This window comes from Marmota monax, unplaced genomic scaffold (genome assembly GCF_021218885.2).
Source record: "Marmota monax isolate L192 unplaced genomic scaffold, Marmota_monax_Labrador192_F-V1.1 WCK01_AAM20220418_F8-fsc00008, whole genome shotgun sequence".
NCBI classification, from domain to species: domain Eukaryota; kingdom Metazoa; phylum Chordata; class Mammalia; order Rodentia; family Sciuridae; genus Marmota; species Marmota monax.
The window spans coordinates 5,318,654-5,339,171 of record NW_026694432.1 but is presented as its reverse complement, the minus strand read 5'-3'; the positions used below and the strand labels follow the sequence as shown (position 1 = coordinate 5,339,171).

At 34.2% G+C, this 20,518-nt stretch overlaps 1 protein-coding gene across 1 annotated transcript in view; it reads right to left on the bottom strand.

Moving 5' to 3' along the window:
* The window catches only part of Zswim5 (zinc finger SWIM-type containing 5), a 185,993-nt gene that overhangs the window by 126,258 nt on the left and 39,217 nt on the right, over positions 1-20,518 (bottom strand). The gene's annotated exons all lie outside the window — the stretch shown is intronic.

Below are 20,518 nucleotides of genomic sequence, written 5' to 3'. Positions count from 1 at the left end.
GATGTTGTGTCCACCGAAAACTAAAAAGTAAATATTTTTTAAAAAAATTCTCTCTCTCTCTCTCTCTTAAAAAAAAAAAAGACTGTTAGTAGCTATATTCAGTCTCTCAGTCTTTTAGCCACGATTTTGATTTTTGGAAACAGCAATTACCTGAAGTATTCCCAAATGCTGGGTTTACCTTCCTGGCTTCTCTCTTTTACCAGACCTTAGCCCCATGAATTCTCACTGTCTTGGTACTTTTTGATGCCTTCAAACAGATTTTTTTAAAAATTTTATCCATTTCTGTAGAGCTTCCATTTTAGTATTAATATTAAATAAAAACAATAAATAAGTAAACTGTGGTTCACTAGGAGATACATACTATAGAAAAAAAAAGATCAGGGGTGGGCATAAAGAGCTATAAAGTTAAGTTGTAATTTTAAGTATGGAGGACAAGAGAGGCCTGCTTCTTTGAGAAGGTAACAACCAAGCAAAGATCTGAAGGAGGGGAGGGTATTTGCTATATGGATATTTCAAACAAAAACTATTAAAGCAGAGGAAAAAGAAAATATAAAGATCCAAAGACAAGACATGTCCAGTGTGTTCAAGGAATAGCAGGGAGACTACTGTGATTGGTACAAAATGAACTAGTGGGGCAGTGGTAAGAGAAATCAGAGGGGTCATAGAGGGGAGGGAATGATAGATTAGGCAGAGCCTTATAAAAACCATTGTATGAAATTTGGCTTTTAAACTGAGTTGGGGGCGGGCGCTGGGGTTGTGGCTCAGTGGTGGAGCCCTTGTCTAGCATGTGTGAGGCACTGGGTTCAATTCTCAGCACTGCATATAAATAAAATAAAGGTCCATTGACAACTAAACTGAGTGGAATGAAGACTCTAGAGTCTGCAGGGTCTTCAGCAGACCATGATCATCATTTTGGTTTCTGTGTGGAGAATATACTGATAAAGAATATACAACATGACTGCTGTAATAATTCAGGAGATTGAGGAGAGATCATGCTGGCTTGGATTAGAGTGGTTAACCAGTGGAAATAGTCAGAAGTAGTTACCCCAACATGGGGGTAGGAGTTTTGTTGTTGTTGTTGTTGTTGTTTATTTGTTTTTCGGGATTGAACTCAGGGCCTCATGCTGCTAGCCAAGTGCTCTAGTGCTCTGCTTACTGACCTCCATCTCCACCTCCTAGGGTTTATTTTCTTACCAATCTCATTTCTAGGAAATATCTGAACTTATACCCTCACAAACTTGTAATAGCAAAAGAATGAAGACAATCCTAATATCCATCAACAGGGTGGTACATTTTCCCAATCTCTTTTCTGCTTTGGATCTGGGAAGGCCTTCTGATTTGCTTTAACCAACTGGACCAGTTTTAGAGCTGACATTAACAGGCTTCCACTTTTGTTCTTTTGGATTGCTGCCCTGACACAGTCATTAAAGGAAGCTGGAATAGCTTACTGAAGGATATCTCACACTCAGCTATAACCAACTTTCTGACACATGACTAAAGCTACTGTGAACCTTCCAGCCTAGCACATCCTCTAACTGAATTCAGCTATGAGTGATCTGAGGATCAGCAATGAAACCTCTCAGGCAACCAACAGAAGCATAATAAATTTCTGAGTATGGTTTTATAAAAGTTTCAGTTTTAAAGTATGTATCTACACACATATTCAAAAATTAAACTAAAAATAAAAAGCTAAAAACTTGAAACAAATACCTATAAGTATATCAAATATGTACCATAATAAGTGGCTTTTAAAAATGAATTTCTTCAGGCTGGGGCTGTAGCTCAGTGGCAGAGTGCTTGCCTAGCATGCTTGAGGCACTGGGTTTGATCTTCAGCACCACATAAAAATAAATAAATAAAATAAAGGTATTCTGTCCATCTCTAACTACAAAAAAAAAATTAAAAAAAAGAATTTTTTCTGTTTATCCTTAGTAGGATATAACCTAAAGAGAATAGAACTTCATAGAGATTACTCTTGAATCACACAGTATGATTTACTGTTGGAAGTAATTTAAATATTAAATACTATTTTACATATATTATAGATAAGGCAAGAATTAAACATTAATGCTATTAAGAGCCAAATTTTTCTGTGCAAAAGAGAAATATAAAGTTAGAGAAATTTAAGGAAAAAGCTGTAACATTAAATTTAATTTGGAAATACTGATATGAATTGTTTTGAAAATTTCCTCCCTCATTGAAAACACTTAAAAACAATGACACCATTATGGTGATAAGTACTCTTATCACCTAGATCTTGGTTTCTAAAAACTATTTCTTACTAAAAGTAGTAAGAGTTCTTTTAGATCTAGAATTCTCTAGGTCTAAAGAGAGAAGGTACATTTTTCCCCTTTTAATTATTGCCTAAAATCAAAAAAGCACTAAAAGATCTTAATACACACACACACACACACACACACACACACCAGCTGGAAAAGCCTTCCACTAGTTAAATTAGGGACAACTTGCACAGAAAAACATAGCTCTACTACTTTCTTTATTTATTTAGTTATGCTGGGGGTTCTACTACTTTAAATCAAGTAGTACAGTATAATATTACTTGAAAGCAGAAGGTTTTAAAGGTATAATCAGAGATTTGGAAAACATGGCCTTGAGGCCAAATCTGACGTGCCACCTGTTTTCATAAATAAAGTTTCACTGGAACATAGCCAATCATTATTTTACTGTCTGCTTCTGTGCATCAACAGCAGAACTATAGTTACAACAGAGATAGCACACAAAGCCTAAAGTATTTGCTATCAGACACTATACATAAAAAGTTTGATGACCCCTGGTACATTCTATTTACCATTAAACTGTCAAAAAAGAAGTAGAGTCAATATGCCAACAAAGGAGACAAAATGAAATCATAAAAGATAATGAAAAAGAAAACAGAAAAGTAAAAAGAGAAAAAAAGGTAAATGGAGGCTAGGGTTATTAGCTCTGTGGTAGAGTGCTTGCCTAGCATGTGTGAGGCACTGGGTTTGATCCTCAGCACCACATAAAAATAAATAAATAATATTAAAGCATACTGAAGACCTCAAGAACTAAACTAACATAATACCACCAAGTACCAAGGTGGCCACTGAGTGGCACATACACTGTATTAGAAAAGAAAACACATTGTAATCAAACTTGGGGTCTGAATAAATAAATAAAATAAAGGTACTGTGTCCATCTACAACTAAAAATATTTTAAAAACTCAAAATGCAAATGAGACAAATAGAAAACAAATAGCAAGGTAGTAGATTCAAAACAATCATATCAATAATCATACTAAATGTAAATGGTCTAAACAGTCCAATAAAAAGGCAAGGACTATCAAATTGGATAAAAATCAAGACTTAATTATATGGTGCTATTATGATTTGGATCTAAAAATGTCCCCGCCCCCCCCAAAAAAAATTTATGAAAGCATAATCACCAATGCAGCAAGGTTCAGAGGGGTAGCTTTTAGGCAATGATGAGAGCTGTAACCTCATCAGTGGATTAATCCATTTGACAGATTAATAATTTGAAAGAACTACTGAATGGTAACTGTAGGCAAGGGTGGGCATAGCTGGAGGAAGAAGGTCACTGGGGACATGTGTTTGGGAATTATATTTTGTCCCTAGTTCCATATATATATATATACACACACACACACAGTACCTTACCTACACTGCCCCCTGAAAAACCTCTCTGCTTTCAGGCTGCCATGAGCTGAGAAGTTTTTCTCTACCAACACCTTTGGCCATGACTTTCTAATTCACCTTAGGCCCACAGCAACCAACCATGGACTGAATATCTGAAACTGTAAGCCCCAAATAATCTCTTCCTCCTCTAAGTTTTCTTGTCAGGTATATTGGGCACAGTGAAGAAAGGCTGACTAATATAGCTTCCTACAAGAAACCCACTTAAGATATAAAAACACAAATTGCTTAAAACAAAAGAATTCAGGTTCTAGAGCTGAATAAGATGGGAGAAGCACACTTCACTCTATCTTTCCCAACGAGGAGAGCTTTAAAATTTGTATAGTATGCTTGTAGTAGAATTTGAGAACTTTGAAAGTCATTTGTATAAGCAGATTGAGGAAGAAGATTAGAATTCAAAGTACACTGAAGCAGTGGTGAATTTATATCCTCTCCCCCCATCCCCCATCCCCAGTCTAAATTTATCAAAAAAAAAACAGTAGTGAGAACTGGGAAAGCTCCAGAAAAGGCCTTTCAAGCAACAAGAAAGGGAAATCTTAATGCTCAGAGAGAGTGTAAAAATTCCTCACTTTTTTCCCTTTGTTTTCTCCATTCCCCTCATACTCCAACTCCCAGGCAAAGCTGAAGTGGTAACACTGAAGGCAGTGGCTGCAAAATCAGTGGCAAGGGGAGTCATCCAGAGTCAAAATCTTTCCTCTGTTTAGTAAAGCTATAGTTCTAACAAGGTGGGGCCAATGTCCATTGTCCTTTTCTTTTTTTCTTTCTTTTTCTTCTTTTTTGTTTTGTTTTACTGCTGCATGGATCTAGATGCAGAAGAAAAGACCTATACAGAAGAAAGGAGTAACTATAGCCGTACTGGGAAAATCACAGACATAGAACTCAGAGGGTAGCCCCATAAACTTGTTTATGAACTCCTGGGCTCAGTCCAAGCCAAGGACCTGTGGACCAGATTCCATTCAGCATATTGAAGACCTCAAGAACTAAACTAACACAAATACCACCAAGTACCAAGGTGGTCACTGAGTGGCACATACACTATATTAGAAAAGAAAACATATTGTAATCAAACTTGGGATCTGAATCAGGTAGACTGCCTGCTAAAACTAAAACTATCAACATCCTCCATAAGATTTATCAAAAACCAGCTGACTGCCGGGTGCCGTGGGCACATGCTTATCATCCCAGCAGCTCGGGAGGCTGAGACAGGAGGATCACAAGTCCTAAGCCAACATCAGCAAAAGTGAGGCACTAAGCAACTCAGTGAGATCCTGTCTCTAAATAAAAATACAAAAATAGGGCTGGGGATGTGAGTCAGTGGCCTAGTGTCCCTGAGTTCAATTCCCAGAGTCTTAAAAAAAAAAAAAAAAAAACTGACTAAAACAAAAATTACTTCAAATATAATGATATAGATATACTAAAAGTAAGAGAAGAAAAAAATTCATATACTATGCAAACATTAAATAAAATAAAGTTAGAATTGACTATATTAATATAAGACAAAGTAGACTTCAGTTTAAAAAACAAACACAGCGGGCTGGGGTTGTAGCTCAGTGGTAGTGCACTTGCCCAGCATGCTTGAGGCACTGGGTTCAATTCTCAGCACCACATACAAATAAATGAAAAATAAAGGTCCATAAACAACTAAAAAATATTTTTTAAAAACACAGATAAACAATATTATATAATGATAAAAGGGTCAACTCACCAAGAAAAAAAAAAAAAAGCTAGACAAAGACACATCTTAACTGAAGACTTCAACACTCTTCAATCAGTAAGAAGTAGAGCTAGTAGAGGGAAAATTGCCAATGATATACCCAATTGTACAATACAATCAACAATTGGATGTAATGGTATTTATAGAAAATGATTCCACAACAGTGAAATATACATTCTTTTCAAATGCTTGTGGAATAGTCACAGAAATAGTTCATATCCTGGATTACAAAATAAACCTTAACAATTTTAAAGAACTGAAATTATACAAAATATGTTTTTAGATAATAAATGGATTACATTAGAAATAAAGAATAGGAAGAAATGGTAAAAATCTCTAAACTCCTAGAAATTAAACAATATGTTTCTAGATAATTCAAAGATTAAAGAAGTCTCAAGGGAAACTGAAAAATATTAAAACTTATTGAAAATGATGTGTGTGATGCAGCTAAAGCAGGGTTTAGAGGAAATTTACAGTATTAAATGTTTCTTTCTTAAAAGAAGATCTCAATTCAGTAATATAAGCTTTAATCTTACATAACTCAAAAAAGAAGAGCAAAATAAACCCAAATCAAGCAGAAAAGAGGCAATAATAAACTGAATACAAAAAATAATAGAGAAAAATCAATGATGTCAAAAGCTGTTTCTCTGTCAAGTCAATGAAAATGATAAACTTCCACCAATGCTGACAAAATAAAAAGAGAAGATAGATATGAATTACCAATTTCAGGAATGAAAGAGGAGATATCACTACAGACCACGCAGGCACTAAAGGAATAATAAAAAATTATTAGGGCTGGGGTTTTAAGCTCAGTGGTAGAACACTTGCCTAGCATGTGTGAGGTACTGGGTTGGATCCTCAACACCACCTACAAATAAATAAAATGAAGGTATTGTGTTCCTTTGCAACTAAAAAAAATTTTTTAAAAAGAATTATCAGGGATAACTCTACGTACACAGATTAAACAACTTTGATGAGATGAGCTAATTTCTCAAAAATTCAAATTACCTGAATTTGCCAAAGAGTAAAGAGAAAAATCTAAACATTCTGAAATGAACACTTCCAAACTCCTCTTATGAGATCAAAACTACCTTTGTACTAAAATGGGGGGAAGGGGCAAGAGGAAAAGAAAACTACAGTTTAATATTCCTCATGAACCAAGATGTGAAATGTTAACATTGAATCCAAAAATATAAACAAAGAATAATATACCACAATAAAGTGGGCTTTCTTCTGTAAATGGAAAGCTGGTTCAATATTTGAAAATGAAGTTATATAATCCATTATATTAACAGTCTAAAGAAGAAAAAATATGATACTAATTAACATGAAAAATATATTTGACAAATACAATATTCATTCATTATTTTTAAAACAATCTCTTAATAAACCAAGAATAAAAGGAAATTTCTTTAACCCGATAAAGGGTATTGACCAAAATCCTAAGTATCGAAAAACTAAATTCCTTCTTCCTAAGACCTGGAAGGCAGCAAAAATGTACATTTTCATAATTCCTATTCAACATCACACTTGAATTTACATGCTGGTACAACATGGGAATAAAAAGTAACAAAAAGCATACAGATTGGAACTTATTTAAAGATGACATCTCACAGAATTTACAAAACACTAGAATTAATAAGTGCTTTTGGCAAGGACTTGGGTATAAGATCGTCATACAAAAATCAATTATATTTCTTTACATTTATAAATCAAAACAAAATTTTTAAGATAACAAATTATAATAACTTTCAAAAAGTAAACAATTTAGGTATCAGTCTAACAAAACATGAATAGGATCTACCTGCTGGAAACTACAAAAATGTGATGAAAGAAATCCAGGAAAACCTAAGTAAATACAAAGATCTACTGTGTTCACAAACTGAAGACTCAACATAGTAAAAGATTTCAATTTTCTAAAGTTGATATGCAGATTTAGTGTAATGCCAATTAAGATCTCAAAAACAATTTAATATGGACAAATCAATTCTAAAATTTATATGGAAAGGCAAAGAAACTGGAATAACTAATTCTTACAGAAATGGATAAAGTTAGAGGAATCATTAAATTTGGGAGGGGGCAATTAAATCCAGGGCCTTGTGCATGCTAATAAGCACATGCTTTACCACTGAGATATACACTCAACCTCACACTGATTTTAAGAAGTATTATAAAACTAGAGTAATCAAAGAGTGTGGTGAAGGAGTAAACATATAAATCAATGAAACAGAAGAGGGTCTAGAAATATATCCACACAAATCTGGCCAAAAAACTGATAATTTAATAAAGAGGATAATCTTCCCAACACATTTAATACTGATCATTAAACATCCATAAGCAAAAATAAATAAATCTCAACCTAAACCTTATATTTAATGCAAAAATTAATTCAAAATGGGTCACAATCTAAAGGCAAAATGTGTTAGTATAAAATATTTAGAATAACACACAGCAGAAAAGCTTTGCTACATGGGATAAGACAGAGTTTTTACACCTATCATGAAAAGCATGGTGCATAAAAGAACTGATAAGTTGGATTTCATTAATATTAAAAACTTGTGCTCTACTAAAGATACTGTTAGAAGGCTGGAAAAAATAAGCCACAAACTACAAGAAAATATTTGTCATGTATCCTAAATATATTAAATAAATAAAATACAAAATAGGGCTAGGGATGTGGCTCAGTGGTTGAGTGCTCCTGAGTTCAATCCCTGATACAAAAAAAAAAAAAAAAAAAAAAAAACTACATTGAAAACTAGACTAAAACTAGAAGTAGGATGGTAGATACCCTTGTTGGGGAAAGAGCACGGATCAGGTAGCAGGCAGGGTGCTCCTTTCATTCTGCTTTTGGATCTGCCAGTTGTTATGCAAGGGTTTAGGTTGACCTGGACATTTCTGTTTTCTATACTTTTCTCTGTGTGTGTGTCATATTTTAGAAAAAAAAAAAAACCTCAAAGCCTATGATAAGAATTCCATTAGAAATATTTTTCCAGAGCTGGGAATGTAGTTCAACAGTACTTGCAAGAGGCCCTGGATTCAATTTCCCAGCAAAATAAATAAATAGGGGCTGCAGTTATGACACAGTGGTATAGCGCTCACCTAGCATGTATGAGGCACTGAGTTCAATCCTCAGAACAACATAAAAATGAATAAATAAAAGAAAGGTAGTGTGTCCATCTACAACTAAATAAATAAAATAAATTAATAAGAAACAATTTTAAAAATAAATAACTCAAAACTCTAAATAGGAAAACAAACAACCCAATTTAAAATTAGACAAAAGATGTGGATACTTCCCTAAAAGAATACACAAATGGGCCATAAAAAGATATTCTTCACCACTAGCCCTTAAGCTAATTTAAAATTGTATTTTACAAATTAAAACCACAGTAAGATACCATTATATAGCTATGAGAAAGAGTAAAATAAAAAATATTGGCAACACTGACTACTAGTGAGGATATGGAATGACTGGAACTCTTGTGTATTGCTAAGGGCAACATAAAATGGTATAGGCACTCTGGAAGAACATTTGGCACTTTTGTTTTTTAATAAAATTAAACATACATTTATTATATTATGCAGAAATTCCATTCCTGGGATTTCTCCCTAAAGAAAGGAAAATTATATTAACACACAACCTGGTTATTGATGTTTACAAAAGTCCTACTCATAGTTGGCAAAAAACTGGAAACAACCTAAACATCCTTTAGGAGTAAAAAATATTTTTGGCATATTCATATAATGGAATACTTCTCAGCAATAAGAAGGAACAAACTACAGATACATGCAATAACTTAAAAGAATATAAAAGGGATTATGCTGAATAAAGGAAACTACCTAGAGCTGGGGATGTGGCTCAAGCAGTAGCGCGCTTGCCTGACATGCATGCGACCCGGGTTCTATCTTCAGCACCACATACAAACAAAGATGTTGTACCGCCGAAAACTGAAAAATAAATATTAAAAAAAAAAGAAAAGAAAAGAAACCACCTAGAAGGTTATGTATTGTGTAAGCCCATTTAAATAACATCCCTAAAAAGATAAACTATAGTGATAGAGAACAGATGATTGTCTGCCAGGTGTTAGGGATTTGATTATTAAGGGACAGCATGAGGGAGATTTTCAGAGTGACAGGTTACTGTTCTGTAATCTGATTATGGTACTGGTTACATGAATTTATACTTGTGTTAAAATTCATAGAACTGTACTTCAAAATAAAAAGAGTCAATTTTACTGTATTTTTAAAAAATGTTATTTATTTTTAAAGTTAAGAGGGAAAAAAAAGTATGAGCAAAGGACACTGACATGCAGCTACCAATGAATGAGGTGGAAAACTGAGCATGGTACTCTAAAAGCCTTGTGAAGAAAATGAATTAAGGGTGAGAGTAATCTACTATTGAATACTGCTGTCAAGTACAGAAGGATTGAGACATGACAATTAGCAATGTGGAGGTCATTGGTGACTCTGATGAGATTTGGAATAGTACAGTAAACACAAGTTGAAATACGTTTAAGAAAAAATAGAATAAGAGAAGTTAAAGTTCACAAATATAGATAATTCTTGAAGTTTTCTACAAAGCACAGTGAAAAAATAGGACAACAGCTGACAAAAGTAGAATTGAGGAGTTTCTGTTTGGTTTGGTTTGTTTGGTTTGGTCCTGGGAACTGAACTTAAGGCTTCACTGAATTACATATCCAGCCCCAAGAATATTTTTTTGTTAAGAGACAAGAAATAGGGGTTGGGGTCGGGGCTCAGTGGTAGAGTGCTTGTCTAGCATGTGTGAGGCACTGAGTTCGATTCTCAGCACTGCACATAAATAAATTAAATAAAGATCCACTGATAATGAAAAAATTTTTTTTAAAAAAAGAGGTAAGAAATAAAACTATGTTTGTATGCTGATGAGAATACCCAACAGAGAACAAATAGTTGATGCAATACAAATTATTCTATATACAGCTTTTTTCAGCACTTACAGAAAGTCTGGAAATACAGGCAAAAACACGTCATAAAAGACTCCTTCCATCTCAAAAAACATACATATACATATATATTTACTTGTATATTTACATATACATGTATATTTACATACATACACACACACATATATATATATATATGCCAGACTTTATAGACACCATGTACATAAATTGCAAACATACATTTTCATACTGACAATAAGATACTTGAGGACAGCTAATATGTCTTATTTATCTTTGTATTTCTCTTACCTAAGAATGTGTGGAACACAGTAATTCAATTAAAGAATCTGTTGATATTCAAGCACAGTGGTGCATGCCTGTAATCTCAGCTACTTGGGTGACTGAGGCAGGTGGATTACAAGTTCCAGGCCAGCTTGAACAACTTAGTGAAATCCTGTCTCAAAATAAAATCGATTGTAAAACTTTACCAAGCTAGGTATTCTTTATGTATATGATGCCTAGTGTTGCCTGTTAATCTCTTCTGCCACATCTCTTATTTTTTTTTTTATAAAAATGAATGAATTCAGTGAAAAAAAATGTTTTGAAAAGGGATGGGGAGCCAGGGACAGCGGTGCATGCTTGTAATCCCAGCAACTCCAGAAGCTAAAATAGGAGGATTGCAAGTTCAAGGCTACCCTGGGATGGACTGCAAGTTCAAGGCTACCCTCAGTGGCAGAGTGCATTCTTAGGATGCAACAAGGCCCTGTATTCAATCCTCAGCACCACAAAAAAAGTAAAAAGAAAAAAAAAATCTGCTAAATGACTAGAATATGTAATGTTAGACTTTATTTTTTTTATTGGTTGTTCAAAACATTACAAAGCTCTTGACATATCATATTTCATACATTTGATTCAAGTGGGTTACGAACTCCCATTTTTACCCCGTATACAGATTGCAGAATCACATCGGTTACACATCCACGTTTTTACATATTGCCATACTAGTGACTGTTGTATTCTGCTATCTTTCCTATCCTCTACTATCCCCCTCCCCTCCCATCTTCTCTCTCTACCCCATCTACTGTAATTCATTTCTCTCCCTTGATTTTTTTCCCTTTCCCCTCACATCCTCTTATATGTAATTTTGTATAACAATGAGGGTCTCCTTCTATTTCCATGCAATTTCCCTTCTCTCTCCCTTTCCCTCCCACCTCTCATCCCAGTTTAATATTAATCTTTTTCTCATGCTCTTCCTCCCTGCTATGTTTTTAGTTGCTCTCCTTATATCAAAGAAGACATTTGGCATTTGTTTTTTAGGGATTGGCTAGCTTCGCTTAGCATAATCTGCTCTAATGCCATCCATTTGCCTGCAAATTCCATGATTTTGTCATTTTTTAGTGCTGAGTAATACTCCATTGTGTATAAATGCCACATTTTTTTTATCCATTCATCTATTGAAGGGCATCTAAGTTGGTTCCACAGTCTAGCTATTGTGAATTGTGCTGCTATGAACATCGATGTAGCAGTATCCCTATAGTACGCTTTTTTAAGGTCTTCAGGGAATAGTCCGAGAAGGGCAATAGCTGGGTCAAATGGTGGTTCCATTCCCAGCTTTCCCAGGAATCTCCATACTGCTTTCCAAATTGGCTGCACCAATTTGCAGTCCCACCAGCAATGTACAAATGTACCCTTTTCCCCACATCCTCGCCAGCACTTGTTGTTGTTTGACTTCATAATGGCTGCCAATCTAACTGGAGTGAGATGGTATCTTAGGGTGGTTTTGATTTGCATTTCTCTGACTGCTAGAGATGGTGAGCATTTTTTCATGTACTTGTTGATTGATTGTATGTCCTCCTCTGAGAAGTGTCTGTTCAGGTCCTTGGCCCATTTGTTGATTGGGTTGTTTGTTATTTTATTGTCTAATTTTTGGAGTTCTTTGTATACTCTGGATATTAGGGCTCTATCTGAAGTGTGAGGAGTCAAGATTTGTTCCCAGGATGTAGGCTCCCTATTTACCTCTCTTATTGTTTCTTTTGCTGAGAAAAAACTTTTTAGTTTGAGTAAGTCCCATTTGTTGATTCTTGTTTTTAACTCTTGTGCTATGGGTGTCCTATTAAGGAATTTGGAGCCTGACCCCACAATATGTAGATCGGAGCCAACTTTTTCTTCTATCAGACGCAGAGTCTCTGATTTCAAGCTCCTTGATCCATTTTGAGTTAACTTTTGTGCATGGTGAGAGAAAGGGATTCAGTTTCATTTTGTTGCATATGGATTTCCAGTTTTCCCAGCACCATTTGTTGAAGATGCTATCCTTCCTCCATTGCATGCTTTTAGCCCCTTTATCGAATATAAGATAGTTGTAATTTTGTGGATTGGTTTCTGTGTCCTCTATTCTGTACCATTGGTCCACCCACCTGTTTTGGTACCAGTACCATGCTGTTTTTGTTACTATTGCTCTGTAGTACAGTTTGAAATCCGGTATTGCTATACCTCCTGATTCACACTTCCTGCTTAGAATTGCTTTTGCTATTCTGGGTCTTTTATTTTTCCATATGAATTTCATGATTGCTTTATCTATTTCTACAAGAAATGCCGCTGGGATTTTGATTGGCATTGCATTGCATTGAACCTATAGAGAACATTTGGTAATATCGCCATTTTGATGAATATGTAATGTTAGACTTTAAAAAAAAAAACAACTCCTTACTTCCATTGGCCAGCTCTAGGATAAACCAACTTTTCTCTTAATACCTTTATAGCACAGTCAAAGTAACTTATAATTTCCTGCCCACTCCTAACCTTCTACATCACCACATTTCTGGTATTAACTATAAGCCTACCTAGATTCTTTGAAGGTTTTACTGCTGAGAAATATAGTCCTATTATTATAAATGTTCTACGTTTCCCTCATGTTCTAAGGGTCACAAATGACATTTTCTTGATAATAAATGTCATCATCTTCTTTTAAAGAGAGAAAGAGAGAGAGAGAGAGAATTTTAATATTATTTTTTAGTTATCGGCAGACACAACATCTTTGTTTGTATGTGGTGCTGAGGATCGAACCCGGGCCGCACACATGCCAGGCGAGTGCACTACCGCTTGAGCCACATCCCCAGCCCAATGTCATCATCTTTAATAAAAGATTATTATCAACATTTTCAACTTCAAAAAGGCATAAAATTATGCCTAAAAACTTTAATTTTTTTTTGGCAGTGCTGGGGACTGAACCCAGAGTCTCACACGCACCAGGCAAGTGTTTTACCACTGAGTTACATCCCATACCCCAAAATTTAAATAGTTAAAGTTGGAAATCCTAATTCAAAACATGTCCAAACTTCTTGTAGATAGCAGTTTAGATAAAGTGTCATATTAATACTAAAAAAAAACTTTACTACAAAACCTCTTTCAATTACCACAAAGTGTATTTGTGTGTGTGTGTGTGTGTGTGTGTGTGTGTGTGAATGTGTATATACACATATTTATATACAGCAACTTGCCAGTTTCACTTGTAAATGTACAATTACCATGTAGGAAAGGTTTCTGCTTTGTAGAACTCAATTGTGAATTCAAAAACAGTTCTAAGAAAGGCCTCTAATTTATTTCATTGTTAGTCAAGTGGTTTACACGCGCAAGAAAAAATCTGACATATATAATGTAGAAAGGAAAAATAGGAATAGGAGAAATCATCTCAACATCTCTTTTTTCCTTTCTAAAAAATCCCATCTTATGCCTCCTTTTTCTCATCTCCTCGCTCCCCCTCCCCAATGAGCAGGATCCTTGCCAAACTCCACACACACAAAAAAACCTTTAGGCCCTTCTCAAGCATGCAAATGTAATTTTCTACCCAGACAACACACTCCCTTTTTAATGAACTCCAAAAACAATCTGCGAATACCCGCAGAAGAGAAAAGAGGAAAATTGCAATGAAAGAAAATACAAACAGAGAGATGTGGGGGAGGGTCAAGATGGATATGGCAAGTCCAGAGTTTAAATAGACATAAAAGATAATGAAGGTAAAGGGATTGTAATCAAACAAAATGGTTTGCAAGCTGTCATTTCATACAAATTAGAGTCAGAGAAATATATGAATATTCACTTGAATAAAAAAATCATTCATTATAGAAGTGGTCCTTCAAGTGAAAGGAGCCCTGTCAAGGCCCAATGTGGCTGTCATTCTTTGTTCCATTTTGTAATTTAAAACAAAAATATATATATTTGTATAGATAAAAAGAGAGAAAACGTTACGTATGCAGGAAACCCAAAAGCCACCAAGAGCAGGAACAAGTTTCTTCATGATATAACAAAATACTATGTCAAAATTAGACATTCAAAGAGTGTCTAATAAATGACAAGAGACACTTCAGTCAGTCACATGATTCAGGATTGCTCCAGATGCACATTATGATTCAGACTTGAACAGTAAACAGAGTAGGCCACAGGGTAGGATGGGAGGACTTAAAGAAAAACACAATGCAAGAAAGGTCATCAAAATGAAAACTGTCTTCTTGCCTCACAATTTGAAGAGAAGTTTTATTGAAAAAAAAAATAGCTGTAAACCAATTTAGGCTGAAATAATTACACATTTTACAATTTAACCTCTCAATGATGAATAGAATTCTTCTCTCTGCCTAAGGATCAAATTGGTTGGGCTCTACACTTGTCTGGCACCATGCTGTGGGCTATTTCCTTTAATATATAACCAATCAAAGATGTATTCAGGCTTTTGTGAGATCCAAAGCATTGTAACTGCATATTCTAGAGCATCATGAAGTTCTCTAAAAGGAGCAAAGCTTTACACAGCGATAGCCTCCCTTGGTTAGCTAATATTCAGTAGTCCCTCATTTCTCAAAGGTAGACATTGAACTCTTTTATAATATACCAAATACAGATATTTTTCCTTATAGCACTTGACCTATAACATTTATACCATTTTTTTCTTCCTTTAATTTTTATGAACATAGTACAAGATCACAGCTGCTTAAGGGGGGACAATAGCTACAAAACCTAATGATTTTTACAAACAGTAAAATAACCTATAAATACCAACTGAAAACTAATAGACTTTATGAGGCTTAATGATAAATGTAATCAATTGAATATACAACTTAGCATAGATCTTTGTGGAATTGCTATGCTCGTGTAAGGCATATATAAACATTATACCATTGTTAAATTATAATTTATAGGTGAAAGTAATTTTACATATTGGCACATGTGTTAAACAGCACTATCTATACTATCCAGACTGAAAACAGCCTTTAAAAAACTTCCTTGGAGCTGGGGTAGCTCAGTGGTAGAGTGCTTGCCTTGCACGTGTGAGGCCCTGGGTTCGATCCTAAGCACCACATAATTAATAAATAAATAAACAAACAAAAATAAAGATATTGTGTCCATCTATAACTAAAAAAAATAAAAATTAAAAAACTTCTTAACAAAACGCATAAGGGAACTAAGTTAAATCAAGGATTTAAGTATGAAAAGACGTACATAACAATAATATGAGAGTTGAGTTTTGCTTTTATTATTTACAAAAGGCTCATCACCTATGGTACCCATATGGTAGTATAGAATACAAAGAAAGCTAAATATTTCTTTAAATTAAAAAATGTATCTTTATGATAAACCTATTTCACATTTATTGTATTCTTTATAAAACAATACTTTATTCATTTGCCCCTATAAACCATGTTTTTAAAAAGTAGGAGCTGGGATTGTAGCTCAGTGATAGAGCACTTGCTTAGCATCTGTGAGGCAGTGGGTTTGATCCTCAGCACCACATAAAACAAATAAATAAAGATATAAAAAGGTTAATTATCTAATAACATTAAGATTACCATTGAAAAGTTGCTACAAAGAAGAAATCACAGCCAGGTACAATGCCTATAATTCTAGTTCCTCAGTAGGCTGAGGCAAGAGGATCCCAAACTCCAGGTCAGCCTGAAATTAGCAAGATCCTATCTCAAAATAAAATAAAAAGGAATGGGAACGTAGCTCAGTGGTACAGTATTTGCCTAGCATGTATGAGGCCTTGGGTTCAGTCCCTGGTACTGAGAAAAGAAAAAAAAAGATGAAATACAAATGGCCAATAAGCACATGAAAAAAAATATTTAATATCCTCAATAATTAAGAAAGTGAAAATCAAAACCACAATGAGATAACATTTCACACTCAGATGGCTGTTTTATTATAACCAACAGAAAGTAATAAGTTTTGGTGGGGTTGTAAAGAAACAGGAACCCTGTACACAGTTGGTGGAAATATAAAATAGTTTAGCTGGGATGGGTGTTGTGGCTTAGTGGTGGAGCACTTGCCTAGCATGTGTGATGCACTGGGTTTGATTTTCAGCATCACATATAAACAAATAAATAAAATAAAGGTCCATCAACAACTAAAAAAAATATTTAAAAAAATTAAACTAAGAATTTAAGTCAAACACAAAACATGAAATATAGTATGATTCCTTTCATATAAAATATTCAGAAAAGAGACAGAAAGCAGTTTAGAGATTGCCAGGGGATGAGGTAAAGAGGCAAATGGTGAATAAAAGTTAATGGGAATGGGGTATTTTACTGAAGTGATGAAAAAGTTTTGAAACTAGAGCTAGGTGGTATATACATAATACTGTGAAAGCACCAAATGCCACTGCATTGCATACTTCAAAACAATTGTGTTATGTGAATTTCATATCAATAAAAAACAAAAGAAAGGTGGTTGTAAATTTTCTAACTTAGGACTTAAAGTTAGATGTAATGTTATATATTCTAGGAGGAGAGAGTGGAAAGTAAAATAAGATCATTAACTATGGTAAAAGTAATAGGAAATTCAAAGGATATCATTTAAAAGTGACAAACCATGTAGCAAAAGGTTAAGTTTTAAAAAAACAATTGTGGGCATGATATAAGGTATAAACATAAAACCACTAGAACAAAAAAACAAAAACAGACCTTCCCATATATCAAAATAAATTTAAAAAGAATAACAAAGGCATGGGAGGAAAGACCCACCCAGGAAATACAGTTAGCAATGAAAACACAAATTAATACAACAGCATTTAGACTAGTCATGTTAAATACATTAATAAATGGAATAGGCTTATTAACTCACTTACTGAAAAAAAATATTTTCAGTTGACTCATAAGTTAAATTTAACTCTGTTGCATACAAGAGTTACACCTAAATTGGAGATTTAGAAAGGCATAAAGGATTAAAAAAGAAAGAAAGAAAAAAGATATATCTGACAAATGAAAATGATAAGAAAGTATTCCTGATATCAAACAGAAGAATTAGGCCAAAAAAATGAAACAAAGAATATTTTATATTGCTAAAAGACAAAATTAAAAGTGATTATGTAACAGCTCTTCATATCTATACATCAATAAGACAAAAATCATCCATATAAAGCAGAAACAAGGAGGTAAAATAACGACTGATAGAAACCACTAATAACAGGAAGTTTTGACATACCACTATCAGTAAAAGATAGGTTAAGTGGACAAAAATAAGAATGAATATATATAACAATAAGATTTTGTGGAAATATATACACATATGTGTGACTCAATTTGGAAATTCAGTGTATGAAAAAGGTGGTATTTCAAATGCAAGGGAAAAGATTGATTTTTAAATAAATGATGATGGGAAAACGGGATAGCATTTGTAAAAAAGATAAAATTAGCTCTACTCTTCATACCATACACACAGACTTAATATGAATGAGAGATCTAAATGTAAAAAAGTTAAATTACACAAGTACTAGAAGAAAAATGAGCAGGTTTTTCCATAATCTGCTGCAGGAGAAGTTTTCTAGCTATGTTCCAAAGTCCAGAAAAATTAGAGAAAAGATTATTAACTATGACTACAAAAAATGAAAAGAAAAAAATTTGCATGACCCCAAACACCACAAAGTTAAAAGACAAATGACAACTGCTAAAGGACTTATAAAAATCAAGAGGGAAAACAACAAAAACTGAAGGTCCTCTTAATAACTGAGTTCTTTAAAATGTTGAGAGAAAAAAATGGGAAAGGATATGACCAATTTATTTTTTTAAAAAAGATTTAAAATGTTATCAGGGTTTTTTTTGTTTTGTTTTGCTTTTCGCCTGTGTGTGCTACTGGGTATTGGACCCAGGGCCTTGCACACACACACAGCAAGTTCTCAAACAGTTATATCCCTGACTCAATGCTACATCTTCAGCCCAATATATTCAATTTTTAATGGTCCTTAAACATACAAAAAGATGTTCAACTTCACTCAGAATAAGAAAAATACAAATTAAAATTATTCTTAGTTACTATTTCTTGCCCATTAGATTGGCATAAACTTTAAAATACAACAACTTTATTCTCTTGATGAGACCATGCAGAAATAAGCACTCTGATTTGTTGCTGCTGGAAATGAAAACTAGCCTAATCCACTTAGAGGGAAATCTGGCAATGTCTAATAAAGCTACTGCAATGGTTTAGATAAGATGTGTCACCCAAAAGCTCATGTATGAGACAACATACAAGAAAATTTAGTGGTGAAATGATTGGGTTATGAGAGCCTTAGCCTAACCAATATATTTATCCACTTGAATAGATTAACTGGGTGTTGTAACTCTAGGCAGGTAGGGTGTGACTGGAGGAGGCAGTTCACTGGGGTTAAGTCTTTGGGGTATATATTTTTTTAAAATTTTTTTTTAGTTGTTGATGGACCTTTATTTTATTTATTTATATGTTGTGCTGAGAATTGAACCCAGTGCCTCACACATGGTAGGCAAGTGCTCTACTACTGAGCCACAACCCCAGCCCACTGGGGTATATATTTTGTCCCCGTAAGTGGAGCTCTCTTTCTGTTTTCTATTTGACATGTCCTGAGCTACTTTCTTCCTCTACACCCTTATGTCTTGATGTTCTGCTTTACCTCAGGCTCAGAGCAGTGAAGCTGGCTGTCTATTGGCTGAGACTGTGAAACCACGAACATCAGTCAAATAAACTTTTCCTCCTCTAAAAGTGTTTTTGTCAAGTCTTTCAATCACAGCAGTGAAAAAGCTGACTAAACAGCTACATATGCAGTTTTATCCTTTGGCCCTGCAATCCCATTTATATGAATTTATCCTGCAATAATGCCAAAATACTCACATGCAAGGTTATTTGTTGTTTGAAAGTACTGGAAACTCTATAAATATTCATTCAGGAAACTGGTTGAACAACACTATATTATTGTATATATACTTCATGAGGTACTATGTAGCAGTTAAACAAAAACCCTCAACTGATATGGAGTGATTTCTCGGCTATATAGTGAAGTGAAAAAAGCAAACTGCAAACGAGTATATAAAGTATGCTATTCTGTGCAAGAATGAAATGGGACATAAAAGCACATACATGTATCTCTGTTCATACACACACACACATATACATCCGACTACTGATAAATATATTTTATTATGCATTATTAATTCACTGCATAAATATATCAGTTTTTTTAGCTACTCCTCTGTTGATATTTTATTCTGCTGACAACATTTTCAGTTGTCCGCTAATATACATGTTTTCTTAATGAACATGTGTTCATTTATCTTGGTAAAAATTTACAAGTAGAAGTGCTGGATCATAAGTAGGTTGTATGTGTAGTTTGATAAAAAAACCACCAGATCTTTTCCCAAAGTGGTTTATACCATTTCTGAAAACAAGATATTAGAGGTCTAGTTGCTTCAATATCCTCATATTCAGTGGTGTCATCCCTATACTTTTTTTACAATTTGCTGTATGTTTGAATTATTTCAAAACAAAGTTAAAATAGAATTTATCTATATTTACTTTATGCCTGTTCCAAGTGAAATAGTTACTACTGTTGTTATTATTTCATAGCAACTTATCCAAGGTCACAGATAATTGTTGGCATTATCCACTGACCCCATCTCTCCACTCCATCCGTGTCCATGCCATTATGCTGATTGTCTTTATCCACACAACCTGCCTCTAAACTTTTCCCATGTTCATATTTCCAGAAGTTTTATCCCATACTTCATTTTAGCTACATACTTTCTTGGCCAAGCTTTTTTTTTTCCCCAAGAGTTTTTTTTAAGAGTGTTCTATGGACAAAAGCTTTAACAACCTGGGACTAAAAGATAGTGCCAGAAACTGAGACTGTCTGAGAAATAAAAAGACCTCTGCTTGTCCACATTTTAGATCTCAGCATCACCCC